The following is a 27,466-nucleotide window of genomic DNA, read 5'->3' on the forward strand; positions in this document are numbered from 1 at the left end:
TCGAAAACGCTGCAGGAGCATCTTCATTGCCCCTGCAGAGTGCAGCCGAGAATTGTCGTGTAGAACGAACCGCATGAGAGTTATATTATGTGGATTGCATAGCTTCAGGCGAAATCTTTCGAGAGGGCCCTCATACTTGGCGGGAGATGCTAATTTCCAGCTATCTTTACGTTCTCACTGTGATCTCAGCACTGCCCAACGCTTCTGTACAAAGCATCATCGGATTTTCACTGTATTTTCCATTTCGCGACCGATCGTCCCTTACTTTCTGAATAATCCTCGAGTACACATAGAGGTCTGTACTTTTGTTGTATATTAACTTTTGTATCTATAAGACTGGAGAAGACATAACAACCGACTTTCGGTGATGGTGATGACGTTGGTTTGTGGGGCGTTCCACATCGTGGTCATCAGCGCCCGGACAAGTTCCAATCTTTCAATTTCCAGTCTCGCCACTACCCCAATGATGATGAGATGATTATTTTTCTTTAATCTCATTTTGTTCGTTATAGTTCGTTGCAATTGTTCGTGGCGGACGTCCCCTGAGGCCCGTTAAAGTTTGTTATCGATACATTCACTCAGTTTTTTTTTTATTACAGACGGCAGCTAACCCTAAGACCGAACACGCTGAGCTACCGTGCCGGCTATCCACTAGACCACGAGCTGCGGACCCGACTTTCGGTAAAATATCATCCACATGATTCCCAAAAATAGCAAAGATAGTGAACCCATATTTTAGTGGTTGGGAGTGGATGTCTGAGATCTTAGTAAATAGTAAAGATAACGGACCGAAATGTTAGTGGTTCGGAATGGAGGGTTGACATTTTTGTAACTGTCGTGTCTGACGTAAATAACATGTACTGAAGAACTAGCTGACAAACCCAACTTTGCCCAGGTGTTCACTTTGCCAATTTTCTAGTATAAACGAAACCTCATACGTACTCCAGCAGTAGATTCGGTGAGAGTTGATCCCAGACAGCTTCTGTACCCTGTAACAAAATTTCTTGAATATCTCTGTGGCAAAGCCTCTTCATAGCTCTGAAGACGGCTACTGCTTTCGCCTACAGCCGTTGCACTTCACAGTTGGAAGATGTCAAAAGTGCTGCCAGGTGTCAGGGATTTCCTTAAGTTGACAAGATTGTAGAAGTGTCTTAGCAGTAAAGAATAAATATATCAAAACCTCAAGCATGACGCAGTATTTTTTCACGCAGCTATGACGTAACATCTCTTGATCTATGATAGATACGTGGTATTTACCTCCACAGTGATTGTCGTCTGCAGAAAAGGGATGTGTGTACCAAGTTTGGTTGAAATCGGTCCAGTGGCTCAGTACGAGATGTGGAACACATACACACACTTATAATATGTATGGATTCATTTGAAACAGTAATGTCTCAGGTTACCTCGTGACGGCGGTGCCACCAGCTCGACAGCCGACGTCAGGCACCTCCGATCCCCCATTAACGAGCCACAGACGCCTTCCTGTAACTGAGATCAGTACAAGAACCAGGGTCTACTTTCGTTACCACTCTTCAGATACGACGGACAACACTGCAAGGTTAGAGTTTTATGTATCAAAGATATTTTGTAGAAATGTTACTTTTGAAATGCCACAAATTCATAATTAACGGATTAATATAACTTTTGAAAGAGAACTCTAAAGTAGACAGATTCTCATTTAATAAAAAAAAGTATAATTAACTCCATATTCTACCACTATTTGAAAAGTTAACTTTAATCGCCTGACAGTAAAAACTCAGTTTAAATTATCATTGTCAGCACTTGGTTATTACTCATTACCGCCTTAAAATACTATAAGCAAATGAATTCCAATCGCATTCAATTTATTCTCTTCAACAAAAACTGCTCCACCACAACAAATTAACCAGTCCAGAATGAGATTTTCACTCTGCAACGGATTGTGCGTTGATATGAAACTTCCTGGCAGTTTAAAGCTGTGTGCCCGAACAAGACTCGAACTCGGGACCTTTGCATTTCGAGGGCAAGTGCTCTACCATCTGAGCTACCCAAGCACGACTCACGACCCGTCCTGACAGCTTAAATTCTGCCGAGTTCGATCCGGTACACAGTTTTAATCTGCCAGAAAGATTCAAATTACCCAATATTAGCAGATCGTAACAAGTTACGCTACTTTTGACAGCTAGTGAACCTCTGGTTACCAATTACCACAAGACAACACAACACAGAACTACGAGTGCACAGTGTATCACCTTAGCGATACAGCGATACGGCTGGCCTCTGTGACCCAGCGGTTCTAGGCGCTTCAGTCCGAAACCGCGCTGCTGCTACGGTCGCAGTTTCGAACCTGCCTCGGACATGGATGTGTGTGATGTCGTTAGGTTACTTAGGTTTAAGTAGTTCTAAGTCTAGGGGACCGATGACCTCAGATGTTAAGTCGCATAGTGCTCAGAGCCATTTGAACCATTTGAACAGCTTTACGCACTATGCTTTCTATATGCAAAAGCATCAGCCCAACCAGTTATTTCCCGCACAGCTGAATATATATAGCTTAGTGAGCATTAATCACGATATATTTTGAAATGGGCTAGCTTAACGGATCTATATTTTGCATAGATACCACTTATGCTAGATAACTAATTAGTAAACTAGCCTAAGGGAGCGTGGTAAACCACATCTAACTTATGGGGCAGCCCTGTTTGGAGCATTAAAATTTTTTATACCCTTAATTTTAATGAAACACATACTGGAAACTATTATCAAAAGGTCACACCGACAGTGGCTTATCGCAATTATCCAAATAATAAGTGCTTCGCTCACAATGAATGTGGCAAATTTCCAATATACTTCCTGGTACACTTAAAGAGGATACAGAAAGCGTGTAATACTTTTACAGGCACTACCTTTAACGACGCAATCCTCCGCTTTTATGTCGCATATGGGGCCGTAAAAACCTTTCCTGAACGAGCACCGTAAATGCAATTTTGCATGATCAGTACACATGCATAAATCTATAATGACGTCCCGCCACAGGAGTGTAAAACGTAACTGTAGGACACTTACAGCAAATGAGCACAGAGACGGAGGTAATTAATGACTCACAGGTTGCTATTACTCTCAAGTCAACAGATTAACAGCAACACCACGCGGCAGTGCTGTTACAAGTGAGGTCGGCCACGCTTCTGTGATAGCACGTAGGGTCAGACACAGAAAAGACTGACTTTGTTCCGTGCATGTTGATGGTACACATAAACCACTAGACAAAGTCCACAGTTAATTTGTAGCGTCTACTGTCCAGCAGCTTCCACATAATTCCAGCCATAGGTCCTTCGCAAGCAATAGCACCTCTTTTCACTATATCTTCTCTAACAGTCAATATGCTCGAAAACAGCGAAGTCACGGAACTTTGAGTAACAGCAATGCTGGACTCAATCCACACTGCACACTATTGACAATTTCGCCAACAACAGCGTGTCTACAGAAAAGTACCACCAACAGTGGCGAAGATGCTGAACTAAAAAATAGGAAAACCAAGTCAAGCCACAAACCGAATCAGCACGACCTAAGGCCGGTATTACACTGTCAAATTTCTTTGTCAAATATCTTTGCCAATAATCTTTGTCAACGATATTTGATAGTGTAATAGGAACTTTGTCAAATGTCGTCCAATATTTGATCAAATCTAGGGAATCGCTGTAGATTTGATCAAAGAAATCGCTTGTCTTCTGTTCACTGCAATGTGACATGTTATCACCTGGAGCGCTAGCATCTCTGCAGAGTTCTGTCGTCTGTAGTGTTTCTATAAACGTTGCCGGTAAATACAATTGGTGTGCGCCGACAACAACAAAATTAATAGAGATTTATGAAGCTGATGAGGCGATTTACAACGTGAGGCACCCTGAATACAAAAATAGATTAAGAAGATTGGAGACCTAACCTGACCTGACCTGACCTAACCTAACCTAACATAACCCTCTCCTGCAGCAAGGAATCGGAGTGCTAGAGTGAGCCTGTCTTCTGAAGATGTAGCTGTTCGCAAGTGAATATTGTGCTTTGTGATATGAGGATACACTCCACTGAGCACATACAGAAATGTATGCTCATCCATTCTTAAGTAATTGATGTACGACTTGACGTCTTCCACTGTAAGCTCCCCTAACAAGTTTTCTTGAATGCCTTTATCGTGTCGTCATAAAACCCACGGCTTCACCCAGGTTAGATTAGTTTTTCGTTCCATAAACCCGTGCTGAGGAGATCCTCGTGGATGTGGAACTTGTCAATTTTTTTAAAGCTGAAATAACAGTACTAATAGTATAAATAAATACAATACATCATTTGTTTCTATTAAAAATTTCGTCAATGGAGTTGAAGGAGTTGCCCACTAGTAAGTATTTCAGGCTCCTTTTAAACTGATCTTTATTTGTAACTAATGTTTTTATGTTTGCTGGCAAATTATTGAAGATGAGTCTTCCTGAGTAGTGGAACCCTTTTTGAACTAAAGTAGGTGCTTTCAAGTCCTTGTGCAGATCATTTTTGTTCCTGGTATTGTATGTATGAACTGAGCTGTTTGTTGGAAAAAGAGATCTATTATTTAGGACAAATTTCATTAAGGAGTAAATATACTGAGAGGCAGTAGTTAGTATACCCAGTTCTATCGAGAGGTTTCTACAGGACGTCCGCGAATTTACTCCACAAATAATACGTATTACACGCTTTTGGACTCTGAAAACTTTTGTTTGACTTGAAGGTTTACCCCAAAATATTATACCATATGACATTATGGAATGAAAGTAGGCAAAGTATGCAAAGCTGTTTCATTTTTATATTGCCTATGTCTGCTAACACTCGAATTGCAATTGCACATTTGTTAAGGCATTTCTGCAGTTCTATGGTGTGCTCCTCCCAACTGAATTTATTATCAGACTGTCAACGTCGTATGTATGGTTCCTTTTTTCCTCCCACTTCTTTTCCGCATGTGCACACAATGCAATTGTGGTACGTCCAAGTGCTGCGGTTAATAACAAGTTGTTGTCAGCCATCTTGAACTTTGACGAAAAATTCGATGACAGTGTAATACCCCTTCTAGTGCTACGTCAAAGATCTTTGTCAAATATATTTGACCGGATATTTGATCACATATTTCATCAAATCTTTGACAAAGAAATTTGATAAGCGAAAGGCTATTTATAATTTGTACAGAAACCAGATGGCACTTATAAGAGTCGAGGGACATGAAAGGGAAGCAGTGGTTGGGAAGGGAGTAAGACAGGGTTGTAGCCTCTCCCCAATGTTATTCAATCTGTATATTGAGCAAGCAGTAAAGGAAACAAAAGAAAAATTTGGAATAGGTATTAAAATCCATGGAGAAGAAATAAAAACTTTGAGGTTCGCCGATGACATTGTAATTCTTTCAGAGACAGCAAAGGACTTAAAAGGAGGATATAAGATGAAAATCAACAAAGGCAAAACGAGGATAATGGAATGTAGTCGAATTAAATCGGGTGTTGCTGAGGGAATTAGATTAGGAAATGCGACACTTAAAGTAGTAAAGGAGTTTTGCGATTTGGGGAGCAAAATAACTAATAATGGTTGAAGTAGAGAGGATATAAAATGTCGACTGGCAATGGCAAGGAAAGCATTTCTAAAGAAGAGAAATTTGTTAACATCGAGTATAGGTTTAAGTGTCAGGAAGTCATTTCTGAAAGTATGTGTATGGAGTGTTACCATGTATGGAAGTGAAACATGGATGATAAATAGTTTGGACAATAAGAGAATAGAAGCTTTCGAAATGTGGTGCTACCGAAGAATGCTGAATATTAGATGGGTAGATCATATAACTAATGAGGAAGTATTGAATAGGATTGGGGAGAAGAGAAGTTTGTGGCACAACTTGACCAGAAGAAGGGATCAGTTGGTAGGACATGTTCTGAGGCATCAAGGGATCACCAATTTAGTATTGGAGGGCAGCATGGAGGGTAAAAATCGTAGAGCGAGACCGAGAGATGAATACACTAAACAGATTCAGAAGGATGTAGGTTGCAGTAGATACTGGGAGATGAAGAAGCTTGCACAGGATAGAGTAGCATGGAGAGCTGTATCAAACCAGTCTCAGGACTGAAGACCACAACAACAACAACAACAATACAGTTCTAATGAACCGAATCATTCATTCAATAACCATGTACGTGCCTTTTGTGACAGTGAGCCTGTACACCTTTCTATTGAACTAATAATTCACACAAATCATGCAGAAACCAAGATACAAGAACTGCAGATGAACGATGTAACCACGAACACCAAACATTAAAGCGCGCGCAAAATGCCGTGCCGCCAGCTGCGCAGTCTGTTGGGTGAGCAGAGCATGGGGGGGGGGGGGGGGGGGGGGGGACTGGCAGCGGTGAGAGGCCGCTCAGAGCGCTGTAGGGGAAATGCCGAACGATGGAGGGGAAGTGGCGTTCTAAACCGAAGCCTACACTCACATCTTTGGTAAATATTAAGCGGGGCCCCTCGTATCCACTCGTCTGCGACAGTTTCATTTGCCCCATCGTATTTTGGGAGGGTGGAGGTTCGAAACTTCATTCTGCAGTTTCCCTACATTACTTTTGCGCCGGCCGCGGTGCTCTCGCGGTTCTAGGCGCTCAGTCCGGAGCCGCGTGACTGCTACAGTCGCAGGTTCGAATCCTGCCTCGGGCATGGATGTGTGTGATGTCCTTAGGTTAGTTAGGTTTAAGTAGTTCTACGTTCTAGGGGACTGATGACCACAGATGTTAAGTCCCATAGTGCTCAGAGCCATTTGAACCATTTACTTTTGGAAAATACCAGGATGTTTCTTAATACAAGGCCATCTCCAACTACCTGCCCCATTCCTGTCAAAATGAACCTGTAAGTTCGTAAATGCCTCTATATACAAATTATGTTACCTTTGTTATTTTATATAGTAATACCAAAACATTTCCAATATCCTTGTAAAAGCGATTTATGGATGAATGAAACTATTACAACTATGGCTACTAGTGCTAAAACACTACCGTTCACGAAAATTGCTAAGCCTAGTGCGGCAGGCTGGGGTCGGTCGTCTGCATTTTCTCTTTCACTTACCGAAAGCCCACCTACCTCGATTTGCTTCTTTCCGACACCCCTTCGCTCTGTAGTAGCAGATACGTGCTAGGCAGCGTAAAGCAGCGTTGATGAAACCTCTACCTAATACCTACCACATACAGGCCGCGTAACTCAAGTTGAAAGTCAGATCCTGAAAGCCCATTTTTAAAAAAATCGTGCGTTAGGAGGATGCAGTCTGTTTTCAGAAAGCATTTAAAATTATACTGAATCTGCTTTTTATTCATACGGAAACAAATGAAATGGCTATCAAGACCGTATTTAATATGGTAAAGCTCTATCATTCGAAGTTCACTCGAAAAGCAGCCAGAATTTATGCAAGTCCGACCCGACAAATTTTCACGTTCTACCAGGTACCGACCCACAACTATTCGCGAGTTAACCATTGGGTCGATTCAGTGGTCTTCTTCGAAAGAAGTGCTCGCAAAAGTATTCCGTACAGAGCACGAAACATGGCACGCGGAACTGTTTTTTACGACCAGAAAGTTCACACGCTCATAACTCTCAAACTATTTAATTTAGAAACACCAAACTTTCATTAAAATGTTCATAACTCCAGTCGCTTCGGTCATGAGGTATTCGAACTGCAATTAATTCACCATTTCTTCATTTTCAGCGTATCTAAGATGGTGTTATCCGTAGGCCGGTTAGCAAGCGACTAGCTTGAAGTATTCTACTCACTGCCCACTCCACTATATTCGCGGGGAACAGCTTTAATTCTGACTGACTGTTGATGCAAACGACCAATCAGAATGTTCCTTACAGATCATTCTCGCGCCAAAATTTGCCTTATCTAATCAATAATCTGATAGTAATTAACATCATTAGAACTTCAATTTTTAGTATATTTTTAATCACAATAAGCCAAGTACGAATTATTCTACAAATTGATAAATAAACTTATTTCGCCTCTAACTTTTATTCTGGCTGCTTTTATACAAAAGCAAGCTCACACCGACATACGTCATCCTTGCACCATAACTTTCCCACGGTCTATTTATACAAGGTTTTATTAAAAATGACATATTAAGTTTTAACGTATGTCATACATACACTCTCTCAATCATTCTCAAACATTCACACAACAAAATATAGTCAAATAATAATTTTGACCGATTTTTGTATCACGTGACTAAAGTGTTAAAAAAGAAAATTCTGATTAATTGATTTTTATGCACTGGTAACTTTTTAATGGCTCCAAATGATAATGCAAGTAAATCTGTATTTTTTTGGTACATGGTTTTAGAAAACAAGCATTTGTTTTAGGACTTTTAGGTAATTTTTGTATCTCCGGCACTATAATAAACAAAAATCTGAAAATTTGACAGTATCATTCCATTGATACTGTACCAAATTTGAACAAAATCGGATAATAACTAATATGGATTATTCAGATTCGTAGAGGGTATGAATCTTCGTATTGACTGACAGCTACGCTATGCATTTCTGAAGTTCTCACGGTAGGCAGCGTCAGTTGCGCTGTGAGTAAAGCAGAAATAACGTAAAGCCATCACCGTAAAATCCTCGCCTTAATACTGTTTACTGCCTATGTAATTATTCCTCAGTAAATTCAGAAATTTGATTAAATGTACCACTCTGACGATTCGTCCAAAAAAATTCACACAGCTCGTTCACATAAGGAAACACTGAATATTGTTATAGTTCAAAAGAGACAAATGAAATCATGTACAGACCTAACTACTTCATCGAACTTAACAACTGTGACATGTCACCTTTTGTAATTTTATTTCGTGTGGCGTATTTGCATTTTGCAGAACGTATGACTGTTCACGTGAGTATTGGCGTCAGATATAGCAAAAGAAACTGTCCTCTCCAAATCTATTGCAGCACGCAATGAGTGCGTCCTATGACAAGTATGGCGCTTATGCAGGTACGAAGACTGCCTTTTATTCCTCTGAAGGAAGTAATCGCATGCCAACGCTTGTTATTTCCCTCTATTACACCGTTCTCATCGGAATAAACTCTGCTTTGATCAGATACCATGACTCTACCACGCGAAGCACACCTTACCGGTTTACACACATAATGTCTCTCTCTCTCTCTCTCTCTCTCTCTCTCTCTCTCTGTCTCTCTCTCAATCTATCTCTATCTCTCCAACACACGACGACTAACTCAGACGCCTACGTGCCACCGCTAATAGCCTCGTTAGTAACTCCAAAGGTTTTCATTGCACTTTACAGCCCAGCCTTATTAAGAGATTAAACATGCCGCCTGGCTACAGCTCATCACTGAGAACACTGTTATAAGGAAAATCTCTCTTCAAGTTCCCACTTCCCCAGAGACTGTTTATTAGAATAAAGACATCATCTTTAGCTCATAATTTCCACTTACTTACTCGCCTATCTCTCTCATCCCCATTTGTGGGTGTATTCACAACATTCAACATAGTTCGTGTAACTCCCAGGGATATTTACGAAAGACTTGCAACATTCTTCTTTTCTATTGTACACTGGGGCGACGGAAGTCATAGGATACGTTCTAATATCGTATGGGACTTACTTTTGCCCGGAGTAGTGCAGCAAATCGACGTGGCATGAACCAGTCGTTAGAAGTCCCCTGCAGAAATAGTGAGCTATGCTGCCTCTATAGCCGTCCATAATTGCGAAAATGTTGCCGGTGCAGGGTTTTGTGCACAAACTGACATCTCGATGACGTCCCAAAAATGTTCGGCGAGATTTTAGTCTGACGATCTGGGTGGCCAAATCATTCGTTCGAATTGTCCAGAATGTTCTTCAAACAAATGGCGAATAATTGTGACCCGCTGACATGGCGCATTGTCATCCATCGCTGTATGGATGCAAAGGGTCTACAAGTAGCCGAACATAACCGTTTCCAGTCAATGATCGGTTCAGGTGGACCAGATGACCCAGTCCATTCCATGTAAACACGGCCCACACCATTGTGGAGCACCGCTAGCTTCCACAGCGTCTTATGGACAACCTGGGTCCACGGCTTCGTGGGGTCTGCACCACATTCGAACCCTACCAAGTAAACTCAGGAGACCCGCCCGATAAGTTGGGCGGTCTATCGCACGGCTTTCCGCATTGGGAAGGAGCGCCTGGTCGCCGGCACGAATCCGCCCGGCGGACTTGTATCGAGGTCTGGTGAGCCGGTCAGTCTGTGGATCGCTTTTAGGTGATTTTCCATCTGCCTCTGAGATTGCGGGCTGCCTCCCCTTATTCCGCCTCAGCTACATTACGTCGGCGATTGCTGCGCAAACAAGTTCCCCACGTACGCGTATACCACCATTACTCTACCATGCAAACATAGGGGTTACACTTGTCTAGTATGAGACGTTCCCTGGGTGGGGGGGGGGAGGGGTCCACTGGGAGCCGAACAGCACAATAACTCTGAAATAGTGGTTCGGTATGGGGGCGGTGGAGGGGTGAAGTGGACTGCGGTAGTCGTTGTAGGGTTGTGGACCACTGCGCCTGCGACGGGGACGGAGCCTCTCCGTCGTTTCTAGGCCCCCGGTTGACATACAGTACAATACAATGTAAAACTAGGACTCGTCTGATCAGACCACTGTTTCCCAGTCGTCTAGTGTCTAGCCGGTATGGTCAGGAGAGGCGCTGTAGCCAGTGTCGTGCTCTTACCAAAGGTACATGCGTCGATCGTGTGCTGTCATAGAACTGTCCTGACGTACACGTTCATCGCACTTCTCACATTGATTTCTGCGGTTATTTCAAGCGGTGTTGTTTGTCTGTAAGCATTGACAACCCTATGGGAACGCCGCTGCCCTTGATCGTTAAGTGAAGGTAGTCGGCCATTGCGTTGTCTTTGGTGAGAGGTAATGCCTGAAATTTGGTTTTCTCAGCACAGCTTTGACGCCATGGATCTCAAAATACTGACTTCCCTAACGATTCCCGAAATGGAATGACCGATACATTTAGCTCCAACTATCATTCCGTCGCGCGGCCATAATGACGTCGGAAACCTTTTCATATGGATCACCTGAGTACTGTCCGCCCCCGGTAGCTGAGTGGATAGCCGGCACGGTAACTCAGCGTGTTCGGTCAGAGGGTTAGCTGCCCTCTGTAATAAAAAATACTGAGTTAATAGATCAACGACGAACTGAAACGGGTGTCTTGCGACGTCCGCACCGAGCAGATACAACGATCAAAAACGAACAAAATGAGATTAAAATTTTTTTTAAAAAAATGTGGTCAGCTTGACAGACTTTCAATCCAAAGGGCTCGGGTTCGATTCCCGGCTGGGTCTGGGATTTTCTCCGCTCAAGGGCTGGGTGTTGTGTTGTCCTAATCATCATTTCATCACCATCGACGCCGCAAGTCGCCGAAATGGCGTCAAATCGAAAGGCTTGCACCAGGCGAACTGTCTACCCGACGGCAGGCCCTAGCCACACGACATTTATTTATTACCTGAGTACTAATGACTGCTTCGCCAATACACTGCCCTTTTATACCTTGTGTATGTGGTACTACTGACCTCTGTATATGTGCATATCAGTATTCCATTAGTGTATACTGTATAAGACCATTTCTTGAAGCAATTGTACGCCATATGTTGATATAAATTTTTAAAAAAATCCATGAGGCAGTACTGTTATTTGATCATGTTGTTCTACACCATGAAGTTTACTTACAGTTCCTTGAGGTTATACTGAAAACACACAAATGTTCTATTAACTGTGTATACGTACAATACGAGACTGGAATAGAAGGGAGAACCGATAGAGGTACTCAGGGTACCCTCCGCCATACACCGTCAGGTGGCTTGCGGAGTATGGATGTAGATGTAGATAGATTGCATTAAAAAATTGACGTAATACTGTAAGAAGAGCTTCATGTATTCCTGTTTTCCGCAAAGTGGCTATCCAGTGTTGGAAACAGTCGCTACTCCAGTTTCTTCTTCGACTTCAATTTATTCTTTTCCTATTCGCTTTCCTAACCGGTTAACGTTCAGTTTGATGTTACGTTTACAAAATTTCTCATACTCAGTATGACATTTGTATCTACAATTCGTACCAAGCTTTTCCAGTTTGGCAGCGCCTATTCGCAGATATCATTACTATTGTCCTTTCAGTACGCATAACGATAAATTTGTGTTATAAGATACATAGAAAATTTAGGATGCGATCAGTTTGCGATCAAAAAAAGAAAAGAAACCACAGAGGCAATTCTGATGTTCACGCGATAATGGAAGCAAGACTTAAAAAAATAAAGACTTGTTCGTAGGATTTGCCGACCAAGAACAGGTGTTCGACAATGTAAAACAGTGAAGTATGTTCGAAATTTTCATAAAAACGGATGTAAGCTACAGAAAACGGCGGGTGATAGTATGTACAACAACCAAGACGGAAGAATAAGAACGGAAGACAATGTATGAAGTGTTCGGATTAAAAAGATGCTAGACAATGATGCAGCCTTACGCCCCTAGCGTTCTGTTAACATAAGCAATGACGAAAATGAAAGAACTGTCCAACAGTGGGATTAAAATTTACTGATAAAATTTGCTGGTCACAGTGTTATCCTCAGTGAAAGCGAGGAACAACTACGGAGCTTTTCGAATGGAATCAACCGTCTAATGAGTAAGGTACTGACACGTCGTAATCGCTATCAAGTCCAACTCCGAAAGGAGAGTCGTCAATGAAATACAATACTTAGCATTGAAATCATGTTTACTACAGACACAGAACAGAGGTGCCTCCTGGACGGGGTGTGGTGTTACTTATACAAACATCGAATACGCCAGTAAATGCCGTGTGGCTAGGGGCTCCCGTCTCGTAGACCGTTCGCCTGGTGCAAGTCTTTCAAGTTGACGCCACTTCGGCGGATGAAATGATGATGATTAGGACAACACAACACCCAGTCACTGAATGGAGAAAATCTCCGACCCAGCCGGGAATGGAACCCGGCCCGTTAGGTATGACATTCCGTCGCGATGGGCTCTCAGCTACCAGGGGCGGAAGAATACTCCAGTATACATTATAAAAATAAAAAAACATGAAGAACCTTCTAGAAATGATAAATATTAACAAATATCGTTGACCGGGTACGAACTAACGAACTGCGGCATGATTACCAGCGACATTAACCCCTACACCACACTGCATGCTATTGCTCCCAAACAGCGAGCCGCTGTTTCAGAAGTTCTCTTTTGAGCAGACTACAGCATCCTGGGTCTAGATCTCTTCACTGGTCTTGTGTGTGGTAGAGCTGGAGGATCCTCACGTTCTGCTCATCTTGTCATATCTGTTTCATTCTGGTGAGCATTAAAATGTCCTCAGTCCTTGGTTCGAACCCAACCAGTGCTTAAATTTTTAATACAAATCATCAGAAATGGCGAGCAGTGACTCCCGGTGTAACAAGTCACCCTTGCTCTTCTAGCGGCTTTGTCAAACAGGATGGAGGAGTGGACAGAGGTTCAGAGCACTCTCTTACCCTTGGGCTGAGAAACTGCCCCTAAAACGCGGAAAAATCGTGAATGGTCAAGGGTATGACGCTGCAGAAGGCAATGAATATCATTGCATTAAAGACACTTGAAGTGTATCCACAGGATATGCTGCCTGTAATTGAAACAGTGTATTGATGATCCCTCCACTGGTAAAAGATTCCAGATCAGTCCCCCATTCGGACATCTAGGGGGGGGGGGGAGGGGGGTCTGGTGGAAAACTGCCAAGGGGGAAGTAACCTTGAGAGAAATATTGATTAACCAACGAAAATTCAACACTCGCCAAAGATGTACGAAGTGTAGGAGACTGGTGTTTAAAAGTCGAGGGAGGTTTACAATAGGTTCTCAGAGCTCGCGTTACTCTAGCAAGTGATGTTCAATTGACACTCACAATTTCGGTCGTCTCCATCTCTCCTAATTTGCGTACATTCAGCCATGACCTGTAGTTAAAAATACTCACAGTTGTTGGGCTTAATGGAAGGAACGAAAAGGGTTGATCAGCCACTGCAGAGTTATGAACTGTTTTAATAGTGCACTCCTTTTTTATTGCTCTTCACCAAACCCCAGTCAATTTTGGTTATTTTCATCGTGCATTCTAGCGTAATGTTGATTCCTACAGAGTAGATTCTGGGCTTCCAGAAATGACATGATACGCGGGCAAAAAACATGTTCCAAAATTCTACAGCAGATCGATGTCAGAGATATAGGCCTATAGCCTCGCGCATCTGCTCGACGACCTTCTTGAAAACTGGAACTACCTGTACTCTTTTCCAATCATTTGGTACCTTCCGTTCCTGTAGAGACTTGCGGTACACGGCTGTTAGGAGGGGGTCAAGTTCTTTCGCGTACTCTGTGTAGAATCGAATTGGCATCCCGTCAGGTCCAGTGGATTTTCCTATGTTGAGTGATTTCAGTTCCTTTTCTATTCCTTGGACATTCATTTCGATGTCAGCCATTTTTTCTTTCGTGCGAGGGCTTAGAGAAGGAACTGCAGTGCGGTCTTCCTCTGTAAAACAGCTTTGGAAAGAGGTGTTTAGTGTCCAGAATGAGATTTTCACTCTGCAGCGGAGTGTGCGCTGACATGAAACTTCCTGGCAGATTAAAACTGTGTGCCGTACCGAGACTCGAACTCGGGACCTTTGCCTTTCTTGGGCAAGTGCTCTACAAACTTAGCTACCCAAGTACGACTCACGCCCCGTCCTCACAGCTCAGTTGGTAGAGCATTTGCCTGTGAAAGGCAAAGGTCCTGAGTTCGAGTCTCGGTCCGCCACACAGTTTTAATCTGCCAGGAAGTTTCAGGTGTTTAGTATTTCAGCTGTACGCGTGTCATCCCCATTTTCAATGCCACTATCATCCCTTTCATCACTAGAAAGTAATTAAAATTGTGTCATTGTGTCCTGTACTTAAGGAAATGTACGTTGTGGTCAAATTCGGGAGTCCCGCTTTGCCTTCCTGAGCCAGATCCTGGTGGAGATTACTCATTAACTTGTATAGACTTAGCAGCTAGTCCTTGGATGAGGGCGAATCGGTTAGACGTAAGAGCCGCACGTGGTGACGAATCGACGGCCCCCGGCTGCGGGCGCAGTGTGTTGATGGGTCTGCCGCCTACGCGCCTCCGGAACCGGATCGATGCCCGTGTCGGGGGCGTCCTTGTTCTCATAAATAAGCGAGTGGCCGGCTTTACGGGACGCGGAAGCCCGTCTCGTCTCCGTAGGGCGCCCACTCGCATCGTCTCCGGCAGAGTTACGACGCCGTCAGACGGCGGCTGCGCCGACACCGCTACTGTCCCGCAGAAACTGGAAACGGCTTCCACGCAGTCGGGTCCTATCCCGTTCCTAATTTTTCTTCGCTGCAATGAGTAAAGCTGACCTCGTTTCGAGTCTACTTGGACTGTAAATAAAGAAAAAAAAATGGTTCAAATGGCTCTGAGCACTATGGGACTCAACTGCTGTGGTCATTAGTCCCCTAGAACTTAGAACTACTTAAACCTAACTAACCTAAGGACACCACACACATCCATGCCCGAGGCAGGATTCGAACCTGCGACCGTAGCAGTCGCACGGTTCCGGACTGCGCGCCTAGAACCGCGAGACCACCGCGGCCGGCTGTAAATAAAGGTCAGACGTAGTCAAGAGAAGTCTAACACCAGACAGAAGTCTTAATTCGGGGAAGAAATTACTGAGAATGTACATTTGGAGCACAGCATTGTATGGTAATGTGGGAAAATCGGAACGTAGGAGACCCGTAGCATTTAAAACGTGGTGCTGCAGAAGAATGTTGAAAATAAAGTGGTCTGATAAGTAAATTACGAGGGCCGCTCGAAAAGAAATGCACACTATTTTTTTAATCCATATTTTACTCTACATGTTTGAAAGTTTTACAAAGTGTAGATACATCCTTTAGGAACAATATTTTCATTTCTCCACATAATTTCCATACCTCTCAACTGCCTTACGCCGTCTTGTGAACCAGCGCCTGTATACCCGCACGGTAAAATTCTGGACCAACGTGTTGGAGCCACTGTTTGGCAGCGTGCACAAGGGAGTCATCAAATTCAAACCTTGTTCCGTGAAGAGAGTCTTTCAGTTTTCCAAAGAGATGATAGTCACATGGAGCCAGGTCAGTACGGTGAGGTGGGTGTTTCAGTGTTGTTCACCCGACTTTTGTGATCGCTTCCATGGTTTTTTGACTGACATGTGATCGTACATTGTTGTGCAATAGTAATACATCCTGCTTTTGCCAATGTGGTCGAACACGACTCAGTCGAGCTTGAAGTTTCTTCAGTGTCGTCACATATGCATCAGAATTTAATAATGGCATGATATCCACAAGCAAGAGTCCTTCGGAATCGAAAAACACCGTAGCCCTAACCTTTACAGCAGAAGGTGCGGTTTTCATTTTTTTTTTCTTGGGTCAATTTGCATGATACCACTCCATTGATTGCCTCTTCGCCTCTGGTGAAAAATTCTTCCAAGAAATTCATCTCCACCATTCTCGTACTGTTCCAAAAGTTCGCTGCAAACCGTTTTTCTTGTTTCTTTGTGGGCCACTGTTATCATCCTGGGAACCCACCTGACATAAACCTTTTTTAACGCCAACACTTTCAGTATTCTGCAAACACTTCCTTCCCCTATCACAACAAAGCGCGACAATTCGTTCACTGTGATGCGGCTGTCAGCAGTCACCAATTCGTTAACTCTCTGCACATTGTCTGGAGTGTGTGCAGTACGACTGCCGCTGCGAGGACAATCCTCAATATTGCCGTGCCCACTTTCATCACGTAACCTGCTTGGCCACCGACTAACTGTACTGCGATCGACAGCAGCATCTCCATACACCTTTTTCAACCTCTTGGGGATGTTTCCCACTGCCTCGTTTTCACAGCACAGGAATTCTATGACAGCACGTTGCTTCTGATTAACGTCAAGTGTAGTAGCCATCTTGAAGACATGCTGTGACAGCGCCACTCACGGTAACAGGTTGAACTAACAATTTAAAGCCATTATGACTATATTTCGACCGTGACTGTATCAAAAATTATGAAAAAGTTTATTTAAATAACCGCTACCAGTCACAAAATTTGTTATTACTGTATTATTTATTGAGCAACATGTTTCGGGGAATACCCCATCTTCAGGCTCAAAGGCCTTACAAAAACATATTTTAACATTAAAGTCATATTAAAGCCTTTTATAAGAGCTGTTGGTGTCTTTGTTCTTCAGGCGCCTGAAGAACAAAGACACCAACAGCTCTTATAAAAGGCTTTAATATGACTTTAATGTTAAAATATGTTTTTGTAAGGCCTTTGAGCCTGAAGATGGGGTATTCCCCGAAACATGTTGCTCAATAAATAATACAGTAGTAACAAATTTTGTGACTGGTAGCGGTTATTTAAATAAACTTTTTCATAAGGTTGAACTAAGTTTGAAAACAAGTGGGAAGGATGTATCTACACACTGTAAAACTTTCACACATGCAGAATGGAAACTGTAATTTTACAAAAATAGTGTGCATTTCTTTTGGAGTGACCCTCGTATGAAGAAATGCTGCGCAGAAACGGCGAAAGAACAAACATATGGAAAACACTGACAAGTAGTAGGCACTGAATGACAGGACATGTTTTACGCCATCAGGGAAATACCTCCATGGTACTAGAGGGAGCTAAAGAAGGTAAAAGCTGTATGGGAAGACAGAAATTAGAATACATCCAATACATAAATGAGGACGTAGGGTACAGGTGCCAGTGATGTGAAGAGGTTACGCAGGAAAGGAATTCTGGTGGGCCGCATTCGCTGGTCAGATGACCAATGACACAAAAGAAGAAGAAAAACCTACAATATCGCTATATCGCTGTTGTTGCAGTTGTGACTTCTGGTAAGGAGTAGGAAATACTACTTGGTCAAATTTTTAGTGCCAGTATTTGATCGGTAAGGGGGGAGAGGTGATAACTTGGAGATGTACAGTTCCTAACCAACAGTCTTTCGACGAAAGCCCTGCTTTAATTCCAAACATTTCTGCAGTGTCACGTAAGGACATACGACACTGTTAGAGAAGATCAGACCATCGGAAGGGGGGGGGGGGGGGGCGGCGTTAAGCTCGGCGCACCCCCTCCCGTGTTGCCATTCCAGACGAGTAGGCTATATACGGCACCGGCTTTCACACTCTCCCTTCTTCATTATCATCATCATCGTCACCACCACCACCATCACACGATACAAACATAACAATATGCAAGCATCCATTACACTCACCCACACTCCACAAATACATATATCTGCAAGAAAAGGGGTCAGTGTGCGCAGTGGAAGAACAGCCTTCCCGACTCAGCAGCTGAATCCATCCCGTAGATTTTCCCAGCCAACAATACCATAGCACATTTAATTTTTAATATGCTTATTTTTTAACTCTTCGTGTTGGACAGCTAGGATCATGTAACAGCTTCAGTTCCTCTTCTTCCTTTGTTTTTTTCCTATTTTCCTGTATTGCTCCACCTTACCCCCACACTGTCTTCTCCTTTTGTCTATATATGTTGTTTGTGAATTCTTATTTATTCTGCCTTGAAAGACTTCTAAATTTTGTATTTTATTCTTAAATAAATTTCTTTCTGTCCATCCATCTAGTTCTTTTGTGAAGACGATTTCTTTTCCAGATATACAGGAATACAGCCTATTCTCATTCAGTGTCATGTATCCAAAGATGATTAACGTACACTTTTCCATTGCTTCTGATGGTTTCTATGTATTTTCATTCGTCTCATCTTCTGAAAGTTTCTGTGTATTTTGATATATCTCATTACTTGTATTTTACAACCATCTATCGTTCGTTCTACACATACACTCCTGGAAATGGAAAAAAGAACACATTGACACCGGTGTGTCAGACCCACCATACTTGCTCCGGGCGAGAGGGCTGTACAAGCAACGATCACACGCACGGCACAGCGGACACACCAGGAACCGCGGTGTTGGCCGTCGAATGGCGCTAGCTGCGCAGCATTTGTGCACCGCCGCCGTCAGTGTCAGCCAGTTTGCCGTGGCATACGGAGCTCCATTGCAGTCTTTAACAGTGGTAGGATGCCGCGAAAGCGTGGACGTGAACCGTATGTGCAGTTGACGGACTTTGACGAGGGCGTATAGTGGGCATGCGGGAGGCCGGGTGGACGTACCGCCGAATTGCTCAACACGTGGGGCGTGAGGTCTCCACAGTACATCGATGTTGTCGCCAGTGGTCGGCGGAAGGTGCACGTGCCCGTCGACCTGGGACCGAACCGCAGCGACGCACGGATGCACGCCAAGACCGTAGGATCCTACGCAGTGCCGTAGGGGACCGCACCGCCACTTCCCAGCAAATTAGGGACACTGTTGCTCCTGTGGTATCGGCGAGGACCATTCGCAACCGTCTCCATGAAGCTGGGCTACGGTCCCGCACACCGTTAGGCCGTCTTCCGCTCACGCCCCAACATCGTGCAACCCGCCTCCAGTGGTGTCGCGACAGGCGTGAATGGAGGGTCGAATGGAGACGTGTCGTCTTCAGCGATGAGAGTCGCTTCTGCCTTGGTGCCAATGGTGGTCGTATGCGTGTTTGGCGCCGTGCAGGTGAGCGCCAAAATCAGGACTGCATGCGACCGAAACACACAGGGCCAACACCCGGCATCATGGTGTGGGGAGCGATCTCCTACACTGGCCGTACACCTCTGGTGATCGTCGAGGGGACACTGAATAGTGCACGGTACATCCAAACCGTCATCGAACCCATCGTTCTACCATTCCTAGACCGGCAAGGTAACTTGCTGTTCCAACAGGACAATGCAGGTCCGAATGTATCCCGTGCCACCCAACGTGCTCTAGAAGGTGTAAGTCAAGTACCGTGGCCAGCAAGATCTCCGGATCTGTCCCCCATTGAGCATGTTTGGGACTGGATGCAGCGTCGTCTCACGAGGTCTGCACGTCCAGCACGAACGCTGGTCCCACTGAGGCGCCAGGTGGAAATGGCATGGCAAGCCGTTCCACAGGACTACATCCAGCATCTCTACGATCGTCTCCATGGGAGAATACCAGCCTGCATTGCTGCGAAAGGTGGATATACACTGTACTAGTGTCGACATTGTGCATGCTCTGTTGCCTGTGTCTATGTGCCTGTGGTTCTGTTAGTGTGATCATGTGATGTATCTGACCCCAGGAACGTGTCAATAAAGTTTCCCCTTTCTGGGACAATGAATTCACGGTGTTCTTATTTCAATTTCCAGGAGTGTATTAGTTTCTCTTTAAGGGATCTGTATTCTGCTCTGCTTGCAGCTCATTTTAAACAGTCTTATGAATACGAACATCCTGCTCTTTCCATTGTGGTTAGTGTTTCAGGATTTTACGAGGGCTTTCTGAAAAACAATACACCCAAATTTTTTATACGAAAACTCAAACCCTTTAAATGAAACAAACGTTATTCTTCATAAGGCAACGGCCTTGCCGCAGTGGTTACACCGGTTCCCGTGAGATCACCGACGTTAAGCGCTGTCGGGCGTGGTCGGAACTTGGATGGGTGACCATCGAAATTGCCATGGGCTGTTGCCATTTTTTGGGGTGCACTTAGCCTCGTGATGCCAATTGAGGGGCTACCTGACCGAATAATAGCGGCTTCGGTCAAGAATACCATCTTACGACCGGGAGAGCGCTGTGCTGACCCCACGCCCCTTCTATCCGCATCCTCCACCGAGGGTGATACGGCGGTCGGATGGTAGCGGTAGGCCACTCGTGGCCTGAAGACGGAGTCTCTTTTTTTTCATTCTTCATAACTACACTCCTGGAAATTGAAATAAGAACACCGTGAATTCATTGTCCCAGGAAGGGGAAACTTTATTGACACATTCCTGGGGTCAGATACATCACATGTCACACTGACAGAACCACAGGCACAAAGACACAGGCAACAGAGCATGCACAATGTCGGCACTAGTACAGTGTATATCCACCTTTCGCAGCAATGCAGGCTGCTATTCTCCCATGGAGACGATCGTAGAGATGCTGGATGTAGTCCTGTGGAACCGCTTGCCATGCCATTTCCACCTGGCGCCTCAGTTGGACCAGCGTTCGTGCTGGACGTGCAGACCGCGTGAGACGACGCTTCATCCAGTCCCAAACATGCTCAATGGGGGACAGATCCGGAGATCTTGCTGGCCACGGTACTTGACTTACACCTTCTAGAGCAAGTTGGGTTGCACGGGATACATTCGGACCTGCATTGTCCTGTTGGAACAGCAAGTTCCCTTGCCGGTCTAGGAATGGTAGAACGATGGGTTTGATGACGGTTTGGATGTACCGTGCACTATTCAGTGTCCCCTCGACGATCACCAGAGGTGTACGGCCAGTGTAGGAGATCGCTCCCCACACCATGATGCGGGGTGTTGGCCCTGTGTGCTTCGGTCGTATGCAGTCCTGATTGTGGCGCTCACCTGCACGGCGCCAAACACGCATACGACCATCATTGGCACCAAGGCAGAAGCGACTCTCATCGCTGAAGACGACACGTCTCCATTCGTCCCTCCATTCACGCCTGTCGCGACACCACGGGAGGTGGGCTACACGATGTTGGGGCGTGAGCGGAAGACGGCCTAACGGTGTGCGGGACCGTAGCCCAGCTTCATGGAGACGATTGCGAATGGTTCTCGCCGATACACCAGGAGCAACAGTGTGCCTAATTTGCTGGGAAGTGGCGGTGCGGTCCCCTACGGCACTGCGTTGGATCCTACGATCTTGGCGTGCATCCGTGCGTCGCTGCGGTCCTGTCCCAGGTCGACGGGCACGTGCACCTTCCGCCGACCACTGGCGACAACATCGATGTACTGTGGAGACCTCACGCCCCACGTGTTGAGCAATTCGGCGGTACGTCCACCCGGCCTCCCGCATGCCCACTATACGCCCTCGCTCAAAGTCCGTCAACTGCACATACGGTTCACGTCCACGCTGTCGCGGCATGCTACCAGTGTTAAAGACTGCGATGGAGCTCCGTATGCCACGGCAAACTGGCTGACACTGACGGCGGCGGTGCACAAATGCTGCGCAGCTAGCGCCATTCGACGGCCAACACCGCGGTTCCTGGTGTGTCCGCTGTGCCGTGCGTGTGATCGTTGCTTGTACAGCCCTCTCGCAGTGTCCGGAGCAAGTATGGTGGGTCTGACACACCGGTGTCAATGTGTTCTTTTTTCCATTTCCAGGAGTGTATATCCTTGCACCCTCTGCCGCTAGAGGGCTCCGAATTGCAGCGTGTAACATGGCCGTGTGCAACGTAACTACTTCGGTCCGTGAGAAACAGTGTGCTAAAATCTAGCTATAGATCTGAAGAGTACATTCACACATGGAGCACCCTCTCCTTCCGCGTGACAATGCCAGACCACACACACATCAGTAACACTCCGAAGCCTTGGGTTCACTGTCACCGATCATCTTCCATACAGTTCCGACTTGGCGCCATCCGACTATTTTCTCTTCCGAAAACTTAGAGGACACGTCCGAAGAGTTCACTTTCATAGCGATGAGGCGTTGCAAGCAGAAGTGAGGCTGTAGCTGCATCAACAAAGTCAAACGTTCTGCAGTAACTGTATCAACAAACTGGTCTCACGTTGGGAGAAATGGGTTCTTCGCCACGTTGATTATGTTGAGAAATAAATATGTAGACATGAAGAACAAATATGTAGCATTCTAGTCACATTTGCTTTATTTAAAAAAGAGTTTTCACCTAAAAATTTCGGAGACATTACACTCCAGCACGCAGCACGCTATAGATTTTCATAGATGAATTTCCAATTATAAACACTTTTAGTTAAATGATTTGCTATTTTCATTTCACTAACGCTTACATCTATTGCAAATTTTTGTAGTGGATTCTGCTGTATGGTTTCTCCAAGGTATTTAAATTTACTGACTCGCTGTATTTCTTCTGTTTGTGTTTGTATACATTTTGATGCATTTTGACATTTTTCATTATTGTCACATTTTTCATGAAACGTTTTTTTTTCAGCTGAAATTCTGAGACCAATTCTATTGGTTCTTCTTTCCAGGTTTATTTTAGGGACACTGTGTCAGATTTTCTGAAATTATTGCAAAATAGTTTCCAAAAGCTAGGCAATTACCTTAATTCTATTTGGTTTCCTTACTGAATTATTGGTTCAGTTTTGTGATTTCTTCAGTTCCGAGTTCGAGATGCTTGTTTTTCGCCGGCCGCTGTGGCCGAGCGGTTCTAGGCTCTTCAGTCCGGAACGGCGCTGCTACTACTGTCACAGGTTCGAATCCTGCCTCGGGCATGGATGTGTGTGACGTCCTTAGGTTAGTTAGGTTCAAGTAGTTCCAAGTCTAGGGGTGGTGACCTCAGATGTTAAGTCCCATAGTGCTCAGAGCCATTTGAACCATTTGCTTGTTTTTCTTTTCTAAAACACAGTTAAGCAGTAAGGATGACAAGCTGCTTACTTGTCTAAGAACAATTTCTGTTTCAAATAACTGAGTTACGCTCATTTGTTTTAATATTTTTGTTGTGTTTAGGCATATTGCCGGTTGTAGCATTAAGCTCTGTAAAAACTTACCAGCCACCAGGTCTGCTCTAGAGAAAGTTGGATTTAGTGTGGAGCAGATTTCTCTCTCTCCAACAGTGTAATCTCCGCTATGAGAAATAAAGACAGAAGTCGATATCGTGGAGTACATTCTGTGACCGTAATATCAGGCTGTCCTGTCTTGACGAAGAATGAATACCTCGAGATGCACATAAAGTATATTCATACTTTCATTGGCAAACATCCAGAGCTCTAGGAATTGTATGGCAATATGCTCAAATGGTTCAGATGGCTCTGAGCACTATGGAACTTAGCATCGGAGGTCATCAGTCCCCTAGAACTTAGAACCACTTAAAGCTAACTAACCTAAGGCATCACACACATTTATGTATTTGATTCCTTTGTGTCTTGATGAAGCTGCAGGATCAAAATGGTGTCTGTTCTTTTGGATATTTCCGAAAAAAAAACAGACACTGCATGTATACAAACATATGTACATATAAATCTACCTGATGATGAAGATTTAAACCGTTGAAAAACATTATGAATATAAATAAACCGTGACTTGTAACACAAAACTTGTTGTTTCATTCGATATCAGTAACAGTCACGGTAAAGCCTAACCTAAGAGGTTCTCATTTAAAAGTTAGTATTTAACGTTCCGTCGACTAAGAGGGTCGTTAGAGATGGAGCACAAGCTCGGATTAGGAAAGGATTTGGAAATATACTGGCTGTGTCCTTTCAAAGGGAACGTTCCGAAGTAAAAAAACGTTTATGAAGGACGAAGTTACACAAAGCACAGTGATACGTGTGTGCAGTGTACCCAGAACGCAAAATAACAAAGAGCAGTCACAACAAAACGTGACAAGCTATTAGTTGGTCCTGCAAAAACATGTAACGTAAAATCACGTTTCAATAAACAAAATCCCACTGAGGATACACAGACGTGCTGAAACATGTTTGGGTAAAAAGGAAAAGCAGTATGTCTGCAAAAAGGCGGAATCCATGTCCAAGAACTGTTCCGGCATTTGTCTTAAGTACGATTACAAAATAAATGCCCAGTCTTTGGAAGCGGTAACGTCCGTCAAGTATCTGGCTGTGACAATTCGAAATGATCTCAAATGGAATGATCAGTTTACACAAGTAACGGGTAAGGCGAACTCTAGATTGCCGTTTATTGGTAGAATCCTGAAGCGATGCAGTCCTCCAACAAAGGAAATTGCTTACAGTTCGTCCAGTCTTGGAGTATTGTTCGTCTGTATGGAACTGGTAAGTTGGGTCTGATTCAAGAGATTGAGAAGGTCCAAAGAAGAGCGGCAAGATTCGTGACTGGTACATTTAGCCATCGCGAGAGCGTTACAAATCTCATAGAAAGTTTGAAGTGGGACACACTTGCAGATAGACGGCGCGCTAAACAGAAGGAGCTGCTCACTAAATTCCGAAATCGGATCTTCACCGAGGATGTAGAGCATATATTATTGCCACCAACTTCTTTCAGATCGCGCAATGATCACTATTCAAAGATAAGGGAAATATAAGCTCGTACTGAGGCATTCAGACAGTCGTTTTTCCCTCGCGCGATCCGCGAGTGGAACAGAGAGGGGAGGGGGGGGTTTATAACTCTGGCGCAAATCCCTCCGCCACACACCGCTTGGTGGCTAGCAGAGTATATATGTAGATGTAGATGTAGAAGTAATTTAGAGAAATCACGGAAAACTTAAAGCTAGTTGGCCGGGCACGAATCTGAACCGTAGTCCTCTCGAAATCGAGTTTAGTGGGCTAACCATTGCGCCACATCGCTCGGTAAAATGTCCGCCTTATGTTAACGTACGAAATTCAGCATAGTGAATTCGTCTGCTGTGTTTACTGTTGTTAAAAAAATGGTTTAAATGGATCTGAGCACTATGGGACTTAACATCTGAGGTCATCAGTCCCCTACAACTTAGAACTACTTAAGCCTAACTAACCTAAGGACATCACACACATCCATGCCCGAGGCAGGATTCGAACCTGCGACCGTAGCGGTCGCACGGTTCCAGACTGTACCACCTAGAACCGCTCGGCCACTCCGGCCGGCTACTGTTGTTATTTGTGTCCTAAAATAATAATAAGAAGAATAACACATTAAATTCCTATAGATGTGCAACAACGTTCGTAAACAGACGAGAGGAGTAAAAAAGAAAAGTGTTGCATCATTTGGCTGGACCCAGTGGCCATTGGTGGAGCGCGAGAACTTGTTTCCAATTACCTGGCCCATGAATCGCTTTCGCCTGAAAGCGTCGTGTGAATCGATTAAAAGCGACTATAAAAGGAGTCTCAGCTGGCTCCATTGGCACGTCGTTGTCGCGCCGACAAACACGAACAGCAGGCGTCGGGGTGTGCGTCGGTGTCGGGCTGTTATCTGCACACACTCCTCCGCGCGAGATCGTGCCGCTCGCTATCGCAGGGTCGCATCGCGATTTCGCTGATAGCCTTTGCTCCTTCTCGGTCCCCCGCCACCACCCCCTGAGCCCTCCCACCAGGCCTCCCTCCACAGCCTCCTTTACCTCCGGTGCCTCTACTTTGTGGCGCGCTTTTCACCCGTCGTCCCTCGCAGGCTGTTTCGCGCGAGAGATCGCGTTGCCCGCCCGCGTTTACTTTGCATAAAAATCCGGCTCGGCTTTCTCGCACCCGGCCGCTGTTAAAAAGAGGAATACTGGGCCGTAAGTCTCGCGATTATTATCTGCGAGCAAAGTACCACGCCGCGCGCGGCGCAGCCGGTTTTCAGAGGAGAACGTGCCGCCCGTAAGAGCCAGTATTAAATCCCTCTGCCTCCTCACGCTGCTGCGAGTCAAGTGAAATTCCAAAGTGTACCCTCACAGCGGTAATTCGCCTGATCGTCCTTCACGGAGCACTGTGAAACGCTTCGAACTACAAGATGAATAGGTAAATCTCTTAATATCGATTTAACAGTAAACTAGTTACCCTTTTATGGCAGAATAATATTCAATAAGGTTTTTCCTTTTACCTATAAAACACATATCACAAAAGCTATGAGCACTTGTTCATCTCCAGTACTGTGAAGCACGTCCTGTTATAAAACACGTTCAGAATGCAGTAAACAAATGAGGACTATTCCTCTGTTATTGTCCATGGGTATACACTGAAGAGCCGAAGAAACTGATACACCTACCTAATACCTCGTTTGGTCCCCGCGAGCACACACAGATGCCGCAAAACGACGTATCATGGACTCGACTAATGTCTGAAGCAATATGGGGGGAATTGACACCACGATTCCTGCAGGACTTCCCGTAAATTGATAAGAGTAAGAGGTGGTGGAGATCTCTACTGGACAGCATATTGCAAGGCATCCCAGATGTGCTCAATAATGTTCATGTCTTGGGAGTTTGGTGGCCAGCGGATGTGTTTAAACTCAGAAGACTGTTCCTGGAGCCGCTCTGTAGCAATTCTGGACGTCTGGGGTGTCGCATTGCCCTGCTGGAATTGCGCAAGTCCTTCGGAACGCTCAATGGACATGAATGGACGGAGGTGATCAGACAGGATCCTTACGTACGTGGCAGTTATCAGAGTCGTATCTAAATGTATCAGGGGTCACATATCACTCCAATTGCACACGCCCCACACCATTACAGAGCATCCACCAGCCTGAACAGTCGCCTGCAGACATGCAGGGTTCATGGATTCATGAGGTTGTCTCCCTACCCGTATTCGTCCATCCGATCGATACAATTTGAAACGAGACTACTCCGACCCAGGCAGTATGTTTCGGTTCATCAACAGTCCAATGTCGGTGCTGACGAGCCTACAAAAGGCGAAAAGTTTTGTGTCGTGCCATCATCAAGGGCACACGAGTGAGCCTTCGGCTAATCAAGCCCATATCGGTGATGTTTCGTTGAA

The 27,466-nt window shown here is 44.7% G+C and overlaps 1 protein-coding gene and 1 pseudogene across 1 annotated transcript in view; both read left to right on the top strand.

Annotated features, from left to right (window-relative positions):
• LOC126278179 (collagen alpha-1(IX) chain-like) overlaps nt 1-27,466 on the top strand; it is a 1,015,797-nt gene that overhangs the window by 533,611 nt on the left and 454,720 nt on the right. The gene's annotated exons all lie outside the window — the stretch shown is intronic.
• On the top strand, nt 20,480-20,597 carry LOC126279186 (5S ribosomal RNA; annotated as a pseudogene).

Source organism: Schistocerca gregaria, chromosome 6 (assembly GCF_023897955.1).
Source record: "Schistocerca gregaria isolate iqSchGreg1 chromosome 6, iqSchGreg1.2, whole genome shotgun sequence".
Classification (NCBI taxonomy): Eukaryota; Metazoa; Arthropoda; class Insecta; order Orthoptera; family Acrididae; genus Schistocerca; species Schistocerca gregaria.